The sequence below is a fragment of the Ornithodoros turicata genome, chromosome 2, assembly GCF_037126465.1.
Source record: "Ornithodoros turicata isolate Travis chromosome 2, ASM3712646v1, whole genome shotgun sequence".
In the NCBI taxonomy this organism is placed as follows: Eukaryota; Metazoa; Arthropoda; class Arachnida; order Ixodida; family Argasidae; genus Ornithodoros; species Ornithodoros turicata.
In genome coordinates, this window is record NC_088202.1 from 62,956,339 (window position 1) to 62,974,995 (window position 18,657).

General features: G+C 45.1%; 1 protein-coding gene across 4 annotated transcripts in view; it reads right to left on the bottom strand.

Annotated features, from left to right (window-relative positions):
- The window catches only part of LOC135385489 (beta-1,4-N-acetylgalactosaminyltransferase bre-4-like), an 89,265-nt gene extending 75,259 nt beyond the window's left edge, over window positions 1–14,006 (bottom strand). For 2 of the 4 annotated variants that reach the window (XM_064614831.1, XM_064614829.1), the window contains exons 1-3: window positions 13,904–14,006; window positions 13,695–13,780; window positions 8,040–8,138 (exon numbers count right to left, since the gene is read on the bottom strand). The gene's annotated coding sequence lies outside the window, so the exon portion shown is untranslated. Of the gene's footprint in view, window positions 1–7,975; window positions 8,139–13,694; window positions 13,781–13,903 lie in introns of all 4 variants that reach the window. The other 2 variants (XM_064614830.1, XM_064614828.1) reach the window with 1 other exon arrangement.
- Between the last annotated feature and the right edge of the window lie 4,651 nt (window positions 14,007–18,657).

Genomic DNA, 18,657 nt, shown 5'->3' on the forward strand with positions numbered 1-18,657 from the left:
CTAGCATCATTTACCTATTTTTTTAATGGCTTTCCCCCCCTCTTTATAATTCACTGGCTTGCACTATGGCATTGAGGAGTGCTCGGTCACCCTCCCAGGTGTATGTCGCTCGCTGAGTGACCCCTGGTTTGCCAATCCCGAACGATGCGCAGCTACCCAGGGCCGACGAGCCGCAAACACGGCGAAACACGTGTCCTCTGGTGCTGTCGCATCGTTCAATGAGTATCTGTTTCTCTACGTGCAGCCATAGAAGCCATCTTAACTGTAAGTTTTAATTTGAAACACGTCTAGCATCATTTACCGATTTTTTTAATGGCTTTTCCCCCTCTTTATAATTCACTGGCTTGCACTGTGGCATTGAGGAGTGCTCGGTCACCCTCCCAGGTGTATATCGCTCGCTGAGTGACCCCTGGTTTGCCAATCCCGAACGATGCGCAGCTACCCAGGGCCGACGAGCCGCAAAAACGTCGAAACACGTGTCCTCTGGTGCTGTCGCATCGTTCAATGAGTACTCATGGAACAGTTGCCACAGAGATCGTAAAGTCATGCCTCTTACTCCGTGCCTCGGGTTTCATGTTATCCTCACATGCAGCTCATTTCGCCTGTGCTGTGCAGCATCAGCAAAAGCACATACTGTTTTGGTCACATGACACGGGACATAAATACTATACAGCATTCCACATCATGTAATCTAACAGTTGTTCACGTTTGGATATTTTAATCATGGAATTTACCCTGCATACACCATACCATGTCCAAACATGAACAACTGCTAGACAGCAGCATGCACTGTTGCCGTATAGCATTTATGGTTTGCGTCCTGTGATCGGAAACAACATATTTTTCTGCTGCAACCGGTAAACTACAGTAAAGATTTAGATATACTGTGTCATATCATAAACCACTATGGGAAATGGCAGTTTGAAAAACTGGAGAAGACTCATTAGAACGGGAGACATGTTCCATGGTTAAATTTTTTACAGTGTGTTCTGTACCACATAATGTGCTGCAGGCCCACCACAGTATAGTAACGCTCTGAATACTGCTTTGCTCAAAAGAAGGTGTGCGTTTCTTGTACTAACTTCCCCATATGCAAAGTCGTAGAAAACTGTTTTCAGCCAATGGGGGAGGGAGAGGACATCATTCTGGACTCTCGTTGACCTCAATGTGTTGTGTGAGAAGGTCATTTTGAAGAGTGTAGGTGGTACAAGACTGGGTGCCCACATTCTTGACTAATACCCATAATAAAGTAGAGAGTACATTTGCTGCTTTATATATTTGTGTCATGGCAAAGTATGTAGAGATACATCTGTCTCAACATACAGGTGCCAAAACTGTTTCTTGTGCCTAAAATATGACAAATAGTTGTCTGTTCAACACCACTAGTCATGTGTCGGCCTCTATGACATGTCTGTGACATTCCAAAGTGATTAACATGTCCCATAGATATGTGCACTGCTGAAGATGACTGTGTACCTTCTATGGATTCTTGTTTCAAGAAAAGTACTGTGATTTGCGAACAGCGCCTGGCTGTACCTTCACATTTCTACATGAAAATGTGTAAAGTTTCGGTAACGAAACATGATGAAGGTCCATACCAAAAGCGATGAGACGTGGGATAGGAAGGGGCATACACAATGTCTCAACATTGTGTATGTATGTGCCTTCTTGTATCTCCTCTTCGGCTCTCGCCATCATGGACACTATCACCAGCTCGCTTACTATTGAACCGTTGTTTCGACGATAAAGGTCACTTTCATGAACTGGATGGCAGCCAACGTGCTGCCAATAAAAAAATAATAGGAATGAGCTCAATATGATCCTTAGGCTGTGCGTGGTCATTGCTTTCTGACAAATGGTGACTTAGAATTTCAGGACAGTGCCTGCAGTGGTAGTATACTTGTGTTCTCACCCTTGATGCCCATCGTGTGTCGTCGGTCACCTGTAATCTGCTAACATGCACATAGCTATTTGCATATTTGTATTTGTCTGAGTACAGTTGGTTGAGTACAGTTTTACATGTTCTTTGGAAAATATAAATAAACAAATTCTCTACTCTGCAAGTCTCCTGTCAGCTCTACAGAGCAACTTCGAATTTCACTAAAAGCCACGTGTACAACATAGACCAAACTAGTGTTGAAGGTCCATATATGTCATAGATAGATACTATTATTATTATTAGATCATAGGTCAGGCTTAGGTCCTGGTTGGTAGCAACGCAATTGATCGTTATTAAAAATTGGTGCAGGAGGTGACCAACATAACTAAATACACCAACTGACTCTCACAAATTTTGTGGTGTTATACTTTTGAAGCAACATTTTTTTTCTTTGTTTTCCTTTAACCTAGAAATATTAGGTCTTCGGCATCACCAGCCTTAGTTGCTGAGCATGCAGTTATTTACGTTGAGCGCTGCAGTTTCATATTTGTTTCTCTGGACAAGCAAGCCCAGGCTTGCCCATTTTGATGCGGGTCTTTCAGCTTTGACAGGGCATTTGTGGACAAGGAAAACATTTGGACTCTGTGTATTTCGCTACCAAGTGGACCGTACAAGGCAGAGGACGGCATCAACCATTTCCACCAAGGTTATTAAATTTGTGATAAACTACATATACTTTTATCACTAATTTGGTGGTAAAGTTACTTGAGTGACTGTTGTGCAATTTTAAGCACATGTTCAAGAAAATATAGTGTATGGGAAGTGCTGCTTGGTTGAACATGTGGAGTATACAACATAAGAATTGGGGGTTTACGTCGCGAGACAACTGAGTGTGAAATACACAGCACAGTGTAGTGTTCCTTATTCTGGCAATGTTAGGATGGTTCAAGGAATTGGAAATGTTGCACTGCCTTTAATAATATCTGTTGGGCCCAGCAAAGAGGATACATGTACCCTGATTTGGAGACACTATGCCTAACTCAAAAGCAGTATGAGATAGACCCGCACGTGTTTATTTGCGAAACTATTATGAATGAAATATGGCCTGTGTGGTGTAGAACAATGCGCACACTCAAGTAAACATGCAAAAAATGCGTATAAGGGCTCTCGACCTACATACCGCGATGTGCTTTACGAGATAAACAACACATTACAAAACTACATCCAACACTTTTTGTGCGGGGCAACTCTAATGACCACTTTCATATAACCGACGAATGGTTGAACGAATGCAGTTCGAATGGTCACGATACATTCCTGCGTCGTTCATTGCGGTCACGCTATGATGCTGAACAATATATGTATCTGGTGTAACAAGCCTGGCAATCGCACTATGCAGTAAAAGCAGCAAACGGGCCGACGTGAATGGCAGCTGAACGGTTGAACTGTGAAGTTCTCGAGCGCATAATCACAATTTCACGTCGAAAATGTTGTTGAGGTGAGTTCGCAGTTGGGCGATTCCACGCGAAATGATCCAGCGGACCTGCTCGGCCCCGACAAAACGATCCCGGATTTTTACGAATTTTTTTGATCAGTCCCAAATAGTGCAAAACGACACACCACGAAACATTTCATCCCAAATCTCAATGTGGCCGGTGCTAGACACGAGCTAATTTCGCAGCGCTGGCGAAAACCGTGCCTGGCGTGAACGGCAGGTGCAGCTCATAGAAAGCACCTAGAACTGTGCGGTTTTCTTCTGCGTATAGAGGAAACTATGCTCTACACAGCGTCCAAATTCAGGTTGTTGTGCTGTAATCGGTGCAGGTATACAAAGGCCGGAAGCTTCGCAATTTTCCTCCTACTTCGCGATTTTTTTGTAGAAAATCAAATCATTAAATTTTAATGAATATTTTTTTCCTGACAAGGCCCTAATGAATGCTTCAACAGGAAAAATCGCCTGACACATAACTTTCATAGTCATTGCAGGAAAAAAAGAGGAAGTAGGCGATTTTTCCAAAATTCGCTACAATCGAGCGTAAAACACGCAATGAAGAGGTCGGAAGAGACGCCTGAAACCAACGCAGTTTTATAGAACGAGCCTTCCTCTCCAACCTATTAAAAAATCTCGAGGGTGTTTTTTCGTATACAGGAGAAAATAATTTTTTTGCAGTAGAGGGTATTACGACCACAATGACCCACGTTGCATGTGTCCAGTGGGGTGCTATATTTTTTTCTTTGGCTCCTGTTTTAATTCGTTTTATTTTTAATTTTTCTCTGTCCTGGTTGGGTTTTAATGAGCAAGCAATATGCTGTGGCACAGACTTCTGCAAGGTTACCATAATCTTTGCTTCTGTAGCATAACACGCGTATTGCAATCCTGGGTGGTTAAGTTTATGGCATTGTTTCCGGTGTGCTCGGTGCCGGCAACGGAGATTGGGGATTAGCGGTGATGCGCAGAAAAAAAGGCCAACAAAAAAGTTGTCACCAAACTTTATCCACACGGGCGGCTTCCTCTCCTTCGTTCTGACAATGAAAACCTCGGAGCGGCATAGCTTTTGTAACGAGGACAGGTCCTGAGCGTCCATGATACTACCAAAGGATACACGATAGCAAGTACAGATTTAGCTTCCACGAAAGATTATACGGCACCAAGCGCAGCAACACATTTTGCACCAAACGGGATAAGTAGAGTTTATTGCAAGATCGCAAGATCGGCAAAACGCAAGATCGGCGCCGAACGCGCACCTCGACTCGAGACGCCAGAGATCTTTCTCAGATGCGCGATCGACTTTCGTACACCTTGTACTCTATGTTCTGTGCCTAGTGTGAGGCAAACTGATGGCGCAATCTCGCGGTTTAAACGAGTCTGACCCGCTCCTGAGCCGGTGCCATCCGCGTCCGATCCGCAGATCACAACAGGCGTCCATATTTCATCCAAACCCAGAAGTTTCTTGCGGATATCCGCGGGTATACGCTTCCATACGCGAATGGTGCAAGGCTTTATATAACTGTGAGCCTCACTGGAACCTAGGACAGCATGGACGATGAACCACCACCACGAGATTCCGTCGTTTCCAGTACTGCCATGTAAATGACTTTTTTCCACGTTCGTCTTTTCCTCTAGCGTTATAATTTGTTAGACTTTTCGTGGTTAATATTTTTGCTGAATTGTTCAGCATTTAAATGTGACAGTTAAAGGGAACTCTCATCAAGTGAACACGCCATCTACACGCATATAATATTCATACTGGTGAATTGGAACTTCTCAACTGGAGCCATGTTCCTTTGGTCCGGGTGGTTGAAATACCCGGTTGGTGATATTGAAAACCAACCAGAAAAAAATCAGAAATACGAGGAATTAAAACGGGAGCCCAAGAAACAAATATAGCGCCCCACCGGATACATGCAACGTGGGTCAGTGTGGCTGTAATACCCTCTACTACAAAAAAAAATATTTTCTCCTGAATAGGAAAAAACATCCTCGAGATTTTTTAATATGTTGTAAAGGAAGGCTCGCTCTATAAAACTGCGTTGGTTCCAGGCGTCTCTTCCGACCTCTTCATTGCGTGTTTTACGCTCGATTGTAGCGAATTTTGGAAAACTCGCATATTTCCTCTTTTTTTCCTGCAATGACTACAAGAGTTACGTGTTTTGCGATTTTTCCTGTTGAAGTATTCCACGAGGCCTTGTCAGGGAAAAATATTCATTAAAATTTAATGGTTTGATTTTCCACAAACAAATCACGAAGTAGGTGGAAAATTGCGAAATTCTGGCCTTTGTATACCAGCACCAATTACAGCACGACTACCGGGATTTGAACGCTGTGCAAAGCATGGTTTCCTCTATACGCAAAAGAAAACCGCACAGTTCTAGGTGCTTTCTATGAGCCGCACCTGCCGTTCACGCCAGGCACGGTTTTCGCCATCGCTGCGAACATTGCTCGTGCCTAGCACCCGCCACATTGAGATTTGGGAACAAATGTTTCGTGGTGTGTCGTTTTGCACCATTAGGGACTGCTACACAAATTTTCGGAAAAATTCGCGATAGTTTTGTGAGGGCCGAGCAGGTCCGCTAGATCATTTCGCGTGGAATCGCCCAGTTGCTGTTTCTCATCGTTCAATAGTTCTCGGGATTACATCGGACGAAACGCTCATCGTAGCCGGCCGCCATAACTGGATTTCCTTCCAAACGAGAAAAGCCGCCAGGGAAGTCGGAGAAAGCCTCAGCTTTCATTCAGTCAGAAGCACGATTCTCTATCTACCTAGGTGGAGCAGGATTTTCCCATCTACGTCACAAAAATGGCTGCGCCCATGGCTTGTTTTGGTTTCTTTAATTTTCGTAATAGGAAGACAAAGTTTAGAAACGAAGGGGCGCTTCGGGGGCAGTTGGACGTGCTCGTTCTGAATATCACCACCGTTTTAACACATTGGGAAATCGGCGTAGCTGCCCTTTAAGGCGCTTTGGTCGCGCAGACTTCACGTCACGAGTCACCTTAGTGGCTCTCCCATCGCCACCTAGTGACGTCGCCATTCCGCGTTGAATTACACGCTCTTTGAAGGGGTGTTTAGAGGACGCGCAGATCAGAGATTTCTCCTGTGGTACTGGTCACCTGTGGACGTCTTACCTTCTCTAGAGTTCGTGTTAGTTGTTACAAGACACGCCATTTATAGAGGGTTAAATCGCCTATAGATGACTTATGCATATTTGCTATGCCTCCTTCTCTGCGAGACTCCAATTAAAATTATAAAAATAATTGAAATGCAACATTGCCCTATTTTGGTTTATTGAATGATCAAAATATTCAAAGTCTATCAATGACTGTTGTAGGTTCGTTGTGATGTACGACAACCAAACAAAAACGTTATAAGGTAAAGAACCGTAAACACTGCCCAATATCCTGTAAGCGTCACATAACGCCAGTGATCATCCTGGCGAAACATCATACGATACCATGCATTCCCCGTTAAGCAAATCCGTCAACGCATTTCGTCGTGGGCGAAGCTCAGAAAATATTCTAGAAAGGACGACTAGTCATCTTGTAATCTGTGGTGAACCAATCCTGTACTTTAAAAAAAGCAACGAGAGATTCCATTTCTTGCAATGATTTCCGTCTACAGCCAGTAAGTTTACTTCTCGAGAAGCGGCAGAATCTACACCAAACGCTATGCCACGGTTACACCACTTTCCGGTCAGCGCTACTAGTATATTTTTAGAATAACATGCGTCTCTTCCTCAAGCCCTTCCCAGAACAAACGCTACTTAGCAGTGAAGGCAGACATCCCCTTCTGTTGCGGACATGCAGAGCACATACAGGGTGTGCGCCGAAAAACGTAACCCGCATTTTTACATATAACTCGTTGTCTACTTACCCGAGGAACTTCCGGTTGCTTAAGATTGCGTATTTATGCGTGCGAAAGCTACCAAAAAAAAATCCTGAAAGCCATACTCAGCGTAAAAAAATGAACAGAGCGCGAAAACATCGGCTTTCATGCATTTGAATAGGGCCGTCATGACAGTGCATGGTAGGGCAAGGCGGTCTCAGATAAGTATGCGGGCACCGCTAGGGGTACTACCGATGAGCATCCATGTGGGACATCGTTTCGATTTCCGCACCGACAGCTCCCCTAGCGCTACTTGAACACAACTCTCCTGCGTCCGCATGTTGCCCTATTCTGATGCACGGAGGCCGAAGTTTTCGTTGCTCTCAGGTGCGGATCCAGACCCTCGGTTTGGGGGGGGGGTTCTTTGTCGGAGAGCGTATTGGGGAGAGGGGGAGAGGGAAATCCAATGTATAAACTGACGTCTTCGGGGGGCGATCGCCCAACCGCCCTCCCCCCCCCCCCTTGGATCCGCCACTGTTGTTCTGTCTATTTTTTAAGCTCAGTATGGCTTCCATGATTTTTCTGCAGATTTCGCACGCATAAGTGCGCCATCGTGCGCCACGAGAAGTTCGTTAGTTAGGTAGACAACAAGCTATGTGCCTAAATGCGGGTCAAGTTTTTCTGCACACACCCTGTTTTATGAACAAGCGTTATTGGCACTTTTTCCTAGTGATTTCTTGTATTGCTACCTGCAGAATGGGTAATGTCTCCTTACCTGACTGTGTGTTACACTGATGTGGAATGAGAGAGAAGCAGCTAGAAGCACAAGGTCAACTAACCAGCACACAAAAAGAACGTGTTCTCGTCGTCCTCTTCCTTCGCAGCCTGAAGCGCGTAGGATTAGAACAATGTCCGCTTCCTTCCCATGCCTAAATGTCCTGCGTAAAATTCAACAAAATGAGAGTGCCAAGTTTCCGCTACCGACAAGAGAGAAACGAATTTTTCATTTGATGATGACGAAGACATAGTAAACCAAGGTTGTCGTCTGGGCCTGTCGGTCCGTTATTCCTTTAAAAGCACTAAAACACATACACAAGCCGCTTTACATGAACTCGACAGGAGCGGGTTGAGTTGAACTGTCGAGTTAACTCTTTCACATAAACGCTGTCGGGTCGAGCTGACTCTGCGTCGTGTCGAGTTGAGTCAACTCGACAGCATGGGGTGGGATGACGCGCTCGACTCGACGGGCGAAGTGCATGTAAACGCTGTCGGGTCGAGTTCGCCGGACGCGAGGAACTGTCGGATCGAATACAGCAATCGCTCTACACAGGCGGCGGCAGGCGTGAGCAGAAACAGGAACCGGAAGACGCCCTCACTGCGCTGGCAGCTCGACTCGACGCGGGACGTCGCTGCGATGGTCTCCCGTTGGAGCGTGTTCATGTAAACAGCGTCGGGTCGAGTTCAACTCGATACGCTCTGTCGAGTTCATGTAAACGTGGCTACACACGTACACACGACAACACACAGAGGAAGGATACGCCAACACCAAGTGCTACTTGCAACAAGATTTAATTCACGTTTCTAAATAGCCTAAGTTGCCTCCCTCTCTTTATAAGGATGATGATCTCAGTTGTCTCGCGACGTAAACTCCCAATTATTATTATTATTATTTACAAAGATAACATTAATTAATGCGAACATATTTTTTAAAAATATATAGATCACTTTTTCCGAGATGAAATCAATTGCAATATAGCATATGCTGAAGGGCACTCCTTAAGAGGGCATTAGCAAACTGCTAAGGCAATATCCTAATTAACTTTCAATAATTAACTTTTTAATTATAAAAGCTACGAAGTTGTCTCAATGAGAACATCTGGTCCCGTCGGTCACCTGATACCGGAGCGGTTTTCAGAACAAAAATTCGTTCGATAGATCGTCCGCAAAAAATTCGTGAAGGAACACCATTTTTTTCTTTATTTTGTTCATTGCGCATCTTCGGAGAGGCGACTTTCCTTATCCACAATGTGAGAGGGTGAAAGAGCACACTATCGCCTCTTGCGTAATGGAAAAAGAATAAAAGGATTAAAAGAAAAGAGAAAATGCAACCCAAGATAAGGGCAGTTCCGATAGAGTCACCCAATACATTTGTTTTCGTTTTGTTTCCGCAAGTTAAAGCTCATTTTCGACGCAGAGGCGATACTGTGCTCCTTCACCCTCTCACATTAGGGGTGAATGAAAGACGTGTTTCCGAAGATGCGCAATGAACAAAATAAAGAAAAGAGGGTGTTCCTTCACGAATTTTTTGCGGATGATCTATGGAACGGATTTTTGTTCTGAAAACGGCAGCGGTATCAGGGGACCACAGGGACCAGTTGTTCTCATTGGGACAACCTCGTAGCTTTTATATTTCAAAATTTAAGTATTAAACGTTAATTAGGACATTACATTCAGGAGTTTGCTGGTGCCTCCTAAGGAATCCCCTTAAGGATATGCAATATAGCAACTGATTTAATCTCAGAAAAAGTTATATATATTTTTTTAATGTATGCTCGCATTTACCTGCGACACCCTGTATATGTAAGAATAAATCGCTTGTGGAAGAAAGATCCCACGGGAAAGAAGATCCATGCGGAAGAAACATCCATAAGTAAAAGGTCAAAAAGGTCAAAAGGGAAAGGGAATCCAAGCGAGGAAGCGCGTGAGTGTGTATATCTGATCGAAAAGAATACTTAATAAGCGGGCCATCATATCATACTGTCAGTTTGTATGAAGTTTAACCCGATATTTCCACGAAGAGCGCTGGACCAGGGAGATCGGGATTAGTCACAACTATCACAGAACTTGTGGGAATCCTCCCGTCGAATCCCACTCGGTTGAAGTACGCGACGTGTCCAACACACCAAACCGCCACGCCAAACAAAGATACTGCGGAATGTTTTGTGTGTGTGTTTACTGGTGTGCAACGTGTATTATGCGGAGTAAACCGAGGAATTACACCTGATTCAATCAGATTCCACCAGAACTTGGTTGGATCAGATTCAGCTCAACCTGATTACACCCGAGTTATTGAGGAAATATATAACCCTATCCCCCCCCCCCCCACACACACACACACCCCGCGATGGCACATATATCTCCTGTCAGATTCGCAAAAATTTGGAGCCACGCACATAAGAGTCATGCAATAGTCCGCAACCTCCTCATCCTAAAAGAAGAAAATGCTTCGCTGTGAATAACTACTATTCGGAGAAGAATTGCGCAGTCTCTCGTTTTTATTTGTAGGAAGGCGTCATTGCATTCCAGCAGTCACAAAGTTATTTCAAAATATCCCTAACTTGCAGGGAGCACGCCGATATCAATAATTGAGTCCGAGTAGTTCACAACATCAGGAAACGTGGGGACGTGCTCCGCTACATACGTTGCTAATTTGCCCATCTCGGAAAGCAGCAGTCTGTTCCTCCAAAGCACGCTTGGGCATTGTGGTCTTTTTATGGTGGGGGTCAAGCCTCAGAGGATGCATCCTATTCTGAGTGGCACGCTGCGAGATTCGAAGCCACTGCAACAGCTCTGCCAAACTGGGGTGCCGCCTGTCGATTCGACTCAGTAGGCCGTTGTGTCAGCCTTCTACCATGTTCGTGGTTTGAGGTCCGGTATTCTTGAATTGACCCCATATGTCTTTGATGATAGGATTTTCGATCCAGAAGCTCTCGAAGTACCAGTAGAAGTACCGAGTGATCGGAATTGCTCCGACTGACCTGACGGATTGTCATTCGGACAGGGAACCAGCAGATGGCTTGTTGGCGGTATGAGCAACAGATTTTTTATAAAATCTTTTTTGCAGTGTACATACCAGGAATATTATTACTTATTATTATTTGATTATTCTAAAAATATTGATTGTGAAGAATTCATGAAATACAGTAAGCGACAACAATAACAACGAATGCTAAAGTGATGATTATGTAGTGGGATGTTTCGTGCTGAGGCGGCACCCTGTCCGATTGTCTGAGGCGGAGAAGATGGTGAGCGATGATGAATGTTCAGAGCTCACGCAGAAGCCCTGTTGCTGCTAAAAATGCGATGAGGGCTTGAACAGCTCGTAGCTGATATGCTGGGTTGGTTGGAGGCAGGGGCGAATGCAAACCATGCCGTGGATAGATACTACATTACTTTTTAGGAGGGAAAGATGTACGCAAGGAGCCATGTCGCAATACGAACTGCAACTGTACAACACAAAGAATTTCCAACGTGGTCACGTGACGGAGGGAATAAAGACCCAAACGAGAAAGAAGATCCATACGGAAGAAACATCCATAGGGATAGAAGATCTAGACGAGAAAGGGGGGGGGGAGATCCATGCGGCAAAAAGATCCATAGGGAAACAAGATTCACTAATGGATCTTCTTTCCCTATGGATCTTTTTTCCCTTTGGATCTTTTTTCCTGAAATCAGAATAAATGAAAAAATGGCTAAGAAGCAAGCGAGCTGGTGAAGATGATGCATAATGTAAAAACCCCGAGCCTAGGGAACACCAAGGGACAGACACAAACACGAAGTCTCAAACACAGCTCAAGAAGCAGATGTTGAGTATGTGGGACGAAGCTTGCATGAGGATATGACAATGAAAAAGTGGCTAAGAAGCAAGCGAGCTGGTGAAGATGATGCATAATGTAAAAACCCCGAGACTCGGGGTTATTACATTATGCATCAGAATAAATGTTCACGCACAAACGGCATCGAATGTTATTCCTTTTTACAGCAAAACATGCTTTCTGCTCATTTGATGCAGCAGAATCGAATGGGAAAATCCTTGCTGCGGCACATTGGGACAATGGGAAAATCCTTGCTGCGGTACATTGGGACAATGGGAAACTAGACTGGCCTCCAATGGGTGTGAGTGAGCGTGGTTCCACTTCGTTCCCATTACAGTGATTTCTCATTGAGACCACTAAATTACCGTTGTTTTCAATATGGTATTTGTCCAAAATTGACGATTGGGAATGGGAAATATCGGTGAATTTCAAGGAGAATTGTGAATGCGATATGTACTTAAACCGAATGAGATTTCTCGGCTATTTTGAATTGGACTATTTCCAGCAGGGTATGTTATATTACTGCAACTTAGGCAGTGAAAGATCCTTGCAATTACTAGCAGTCAAAACCAAAAGACGCTTCCATACGGATGAAATATTCACTGCACTAATTCGCTTTTTATCTCCAACTTACACTGTAACTTTACGTCACTTTGACGTGGCGCTTTCCCCTCCAATTACGATCAAGGGTTCCACGTATGATTTTATTTCATTTGCGAAAATGGACTTGATGAATGTCAGTCTTATGCTATTGAAACAACCTCAAACTGGAAAAGAAATGCATTAAATTTATATAGATCACACGCGCACTACGTTTTCTGCGCAGTAGCACACAGCGCACCTCCGAGCGCGAATCAATATCCGGCGGTACAATTCCAGAATCTTGGGTACGCGCGATGGGTCACCTCCGTCATCTTTGAATGGTTCCGACGACTGGGCTTCCGTACTTTGGTTTGAGCCATGCGGCATCACGCCACCAGCTCGCGTGGTTCAGTGGTTAGCGTGCTGGCCTTGTCACATCGAGACACGGAGGTACCCGGGTTCGAATCCCGGTGCCCGCTGTGCTGTCTGCGGTTTTTCCTGGGTTTTCCCCAGACGCTTTCAGACATATGTCGGCACATTCCCTCAGCGCGTCAGTCGTGATGTTGCCCACCTCTGTGAGGCCGACAACGGCGAGCCCTTTCACCACCACCAGCTCGCGTGGCATGTTGGCCTGGTCGCATGGCCAGCTAGCGTGCTGGCCATGTCGCGTCGTGACTGGGAAGTACCTGAATTTGAATCGCGTCATATGATAGCGGCCGAATTGTTGACGCTTGCGCCAGCGGAAGATTAACATGACGCTGAATTTCGGAACCACGGAGCGCAAGATGTAGTTCCACACAAACAAATGGAGCACTCCGCCTCACAGCTGAGAATGAAGCTGGTAATTTGAAACGTCATATTCGGAGCCCGTCCCCCCATTGGACGGCATTGTCGTCCGCTTCCAAACCTGCATTCTTCCTCCCTTGCCGGAAGATCCAGCAGTTTGTTGCTTCCAGCGTCCTCTCGGTTCACAGAGCCCCCCCCCCCCCCCCCCCCCGAAGCGCTCGCTTCGTAATAATTCATTTGAGTAAAATTTGCGCAGTTTTGGACCGAGGTATTTTGTACACATGTTCCTGATATCCCAAAGAACATTACGGATATATCACTACTTTGTGGTGATTTTGTTGCTGAGACCAATTTTAAGCTGTCTAAAGTTTTCAAGGAAGGTTTCGAATGCAAAGAAAACAAAAGAAATGCGCTTTGACAGGCACATATGACCTACAGTGTCAAACTTGCGTAACATGCCCAGCATTTAATGTCACAAATGCAGGGCTCAATGCTAGTGCATCAAAACCTAAATTATCAAGACCTACTTACAACACATGGGTCCACGAACCGTAACAAGAGCCTCAACATTTTGTTCATGAATAATCCGTCCTTCCACGTTCATTCATGTACACCAGCTGAAAAAAAAAAGAAAAAAAAGTGTGAGTAACGTCCTGTGCGAATGTGGGAAAGGCGTGGTGCAGTGAGGGAAAGCGACAACGCTCAGTTTCGTGTCATGGAAGCAAGGTGAAACCACTTACCAGTTGATTTCCCTTCTTAGCAGTTGCATGCAGCTGCTGTTCAAACTCTTGGAAGTCAGTTAAGGACCGAAAATACTCTTGTACCAACACCTGTTGCGCTGCTGTGGCTGCGAAGTTGCTCGTTGCCTCGAGAATAGCCTGCACCTGCTCTCTTTGTGTCTGTTGTGTAAGCGTCATCATATGAAAGCAATTTCAGTACCTTCGTTTGGAGCCATGTAGCGGGAATGGAGCTTTAGTAGTTCACATAAACAGGAAAACCTGCTGTAGTGGGCTTGCTGCTGGCCCTTTCTCTTACCATGTGCAACGTTCGTTGTAATGCTGCGTACTTCTGCGAGTCGCGGTTGCAGGTGGGCGCCCATTGTATTGACCCGGAATTCTTGTACTCTTAACGCAACACAGTAGGCAATCGACTAATATCCATTTCATTCAGTGTCACTAGCAGTGTCACTGGTCGATGCATGCCCAGACTGCTCCGACACAGTGCATCACTGATGCCCAAGTTTCCTTCCTGGTTTGGTTGTTTATACAGGGGGCAGAGTTGGGCACATGGTGAGGCGCAAAAGGACGTAATTCATTGGTGTAGTTCATTGATGTGAGGGCATAATTCATTGGTGGATAAGGGAGTGGAAGAGCGCCCATTTGTGCTTCACTGCGACCATCCGCGATAAAAATATGTAAACCGAAACCAATTAATTACTGCAACAAATGTTCCGCTTCGGTGGCAGATTTTTCTCTAAAAGGTGTCCACTGAAGGTCCCAAAAGGGGTAGCACCCATTTTAATGCCGACGGCGCCCTGCTTTAGAAGTTGTTTTTTTACGAAACTCATTTGAATTTTTATTTAAATAATGAGCACCTCCCACTCATTTACACGGTGCACAGCTTGTAGGTGGTATCGGTCAGATACTTGTAAAAAAGAAAGCTCGTCGACTGGTGCACCCGTTCGTGAATTATTTAGCCCGGGGATTTTACCGAAACACCCGATTGCATTACATTACTCATTACTTTTTCGATGTTAGTAATGCATTAGTAACGCCGTTACCTTCACAAAAGTAATGAGATTACTTTGGCATGACATCTACGTGCATAGGCCGTAGGGCTAAAACGTGCTACGCACGGGTTCTCTTTCTTGTCCGCCTAGGCGACCAGGGTATATTTCGCCATACCGAACACCCGTTCAACGGAAGCCGATGACAGAATTCCCATGTCGTACTGCATGAAGAGCCGCTTGATTAGGTGGCGGTGGTGGTGATGGTGAAAGGACTCGCCGTTGTCGGTCTCACAGAGGTGGACTGACGCCCTGAGGGCAAGTGCGGCCAACTTCTAGCTCCCTTGGCCGACCAGCTCCCGTTGCTCAGTGGTTAGCGTCTGGCCATGTCACGTCGAGACTGGGAGGTACCCGGGTTCGAATCCCGGTGCCAGCTGTGCTGTCTGGGGTTTTTCCTGGGTTTTCCTCAGATGCTTTGAGACATATGTCGGCACAGTTCCCTCTTGAATATCGGGAACCAAGACAAAACTAACACGGTACAAGACCAAAACAGCCAATCACTAGTGGATTTGGCGCTTATTACCCCAATAGAGGCTATGTTTCTGTTTCGTTGATTCTCGTTTACCCCAAATTCGTACTAGAGAAAGAAGGTGATATCACCACGTGGACAATAATGACACACACTGCCGAATGTTGACCTCTTGCGGAATTCCCCAGGCTGGGCCCTTCTCGGTCTTCGTTGCACTGTGCTCATTGTTAAAGACGGGTTGGAAATACCTGGTGATAGTAATGAGTAATGCCACCCTGCTTCTGTCAAAATGTAATCCATTACCATTACTCATTACTTGCTGCCGGAAAGGAATTCATTACCATTACCCATTACTCAAAGTAATGAATTACCGGTAATGCATTACACTGTTGAAAAATTTATACCTTTTAGGGTATAAACGGCTTGTCCGAGGGCGCGTACCTATTTAGGTATAAACGCTGTACCTCCTCCGAAGTATAGTAACTTTATATCTCCCTGAAGGTATATTATTTGCACCTCATGGTATAAATATATATCCCCGTGAGGGTATATTTTCGAACCCGGGGTGTAATCTTGAAAAATTGGAATATTTAATTTTTATCAGCGCTATATAGGGGTGGCACTTCCCTGATCCAGCTCGTAACAAAATTTGAACAAAATAATATTGAGCGACAAGTGCTTTAATAACAACAACTACCTCAAGAAGGAAAGAGAGAAAGAAAATACCTGAACACGCACGCACACAAACGTACCTGTCACAACAAGCAACGCAAGAACCCACTCAGTGTTCCGTGGCAATTAGTTGTTTTGCCGCCGATTGCTTACGCGAGATGCGCGCTAGGTGGTATCGCTCATAGCGGCGATATCCGAGGCGTGGCAGCGTTGGCAGCTAAGGGCAATCTTGTGCATCGGAATGGATCGTTACTGATGCTGTATGAACCTGAAACGAAATAAAGGATGATGAATACAAATGCACCACTGGTGACAATTGCGACACTCCGCAAACGTGACCGGCGTGACACTTGAGATGGCGAATCTCGTTACACATGTTTGAGGTGTCACAGTCGCAAGCGGTAAATGTGTTCGACAGTTGATCAAAGCACCACATTTTTGCAAACAAAAGGCGACGCATTGAGGTTGGGAAAAACGTGTCGACGTTTAAATAGTGTATGGTTTTATTTGTCACGTTGTAGAACTTGTTGTCACTGTATTTGAAACTGGCATATCTGGCACACACTCATGATTGCGTGCTACGTCTAAGTTAATTGGCGTGGGGATTAGCACCTGTGTCATAGATCGAAGCGTGTCACAGGATCATGAGGGTTGCAAGTTTCCACAGCAACTGGGGTGAGTCGACCCGCGCCTCCGTACCATATGTGTCGGCGGCGGTAAATACATATAACAAAAGTCAACGCCCCTTCATCATTGTGTTTAGTAGACTTTCATAGGTACCTCAGGAAAAGGCATCCCAGCTATGCAAGCAACGGTGGATTTTTGCTTTTGTGCGCTGCTTCTCGGAGTAATGGAAGCTTCCTCGTTGGGAACTGAGATGGGAGATCACCTTGCAGATGTCATGTCGAGATTCGAGGCTCTTTCCAATCCAAGTGCCGGCGACCCTGACATATGCGCTGAGATTGTAAGTTGAGTTTAATAACTGTGTGCAACCTTCGCGAATCTAACCAACAGAAATTTAGTATAATGCTGGCGAATTTTTTAATATGAAACTGAGCACCCAAGAACAGACAGCAGTAAAGGGGTTGTGAAACGTTGATACATGTGGTTGACTGCATGATACGCGCATTACGAAAAAGTGTTGAGGAAAATATTTTTTTTCTACGCATCCCACTTGCCGAGGTATGAACTCTTGAACGTATGTACCCGTCAAGCTCTGGCGACAGAAAAGCCAGATTTACTGCCATTCTATGGATTGTCGTAAGCACTTCATGTCTCCTGTGCTGCGTCATTGGCGGAGATGCCTGTAATGACGCCAGAACGAGATGGGTTCCGGTAATTGGTATCGGTGCCGGTTTCCTACGCGTCTATTACCCGATTTGTTGTAAAACTTAGAATGCAGGTTCCTACGGATACAAATAATTGTATTTATTTACCCCTCGTGACTCCTCTGGCTTCCCGCCAACGGACCGCTGACATTCTCCCACCCAGCCATGCTGAGCAGAGTTGATCCTGCGCTCGCTTTCCGCATACGTCTCGTGAAGATGCCGTGTTAGTTCATCGAATGCGCCTCGATGTGGCTTTTACAGCGCAGTGGCGTTACCGCTTGAGACAAGTTGAATCTCCCCAATGGACTCACTGCGGTGCTGTAGAAGATCTAGAGCACATTCTTCTCCATTGCCCACACTACCAACATCCTGAACCGTACTCTCCGGATCCCTTAACGAGCTGGACTCTCGCACTCTCTCTCGCACAAAATTGCGTGGTCCCTGGCCACATCCAGCCCGCCAACGCTCTGCCCTCAAAGCTCTCTTCACCTCTCTGGATACCATAGGACTTCGATCCTTATTGTGAAGGGGCTCATTATTTCATTCCCCGCATCACCACTAGCAATCGGCCCTGGCGATGAAACTCCCCATTCATCATCTCGCAAAAAAAAAAAAAAGAAATGTTGTTATTTATCTACCATATGGAGCAATACGGGACGCATATCAATAGAAGATAACAAAATTTAAGGACGATTAATGTAATTAATGCAGCGGAAATGCGATAGCGTTAGACGTATTCGCTTATGTATTTCTTGCTATATTCTACCCCTATCACTAAGTTTCAGTAACTATCACTATCACTAATTGCTAATTACAACTAGTCATTATCATTAATCACTATCACTATCATCACTACTCATCATTCATCGCTAATCACCAAATTTCACTTACCGCTAATTATCACTATCACTATTACATTACTACTATCTACGAACTATCTACTACTGTACCTATCTAAATCTACTATCTGCTTCTCTTCGCATATCTAACACCCTATGTCTCAACTCGAGGCTTCGCACATCGATCCGAGAGACAGACGACCACGATTTTCCAACTGGGGGTTCTAATGCTGACGCATTAATAACGTTGGTTTGGGCTTGATTGGTGAAAGAAAAGTAACTTTCAGTGGGTTGCATAAACGTTTGGTGCGAGTAGTAGTATGCAGCAGCTGCCATAATTAGGACGGCGCACGGAATGAAGGAAGCAAGAGCGCCTTGAAATTATGAGCCTGTCAGCATG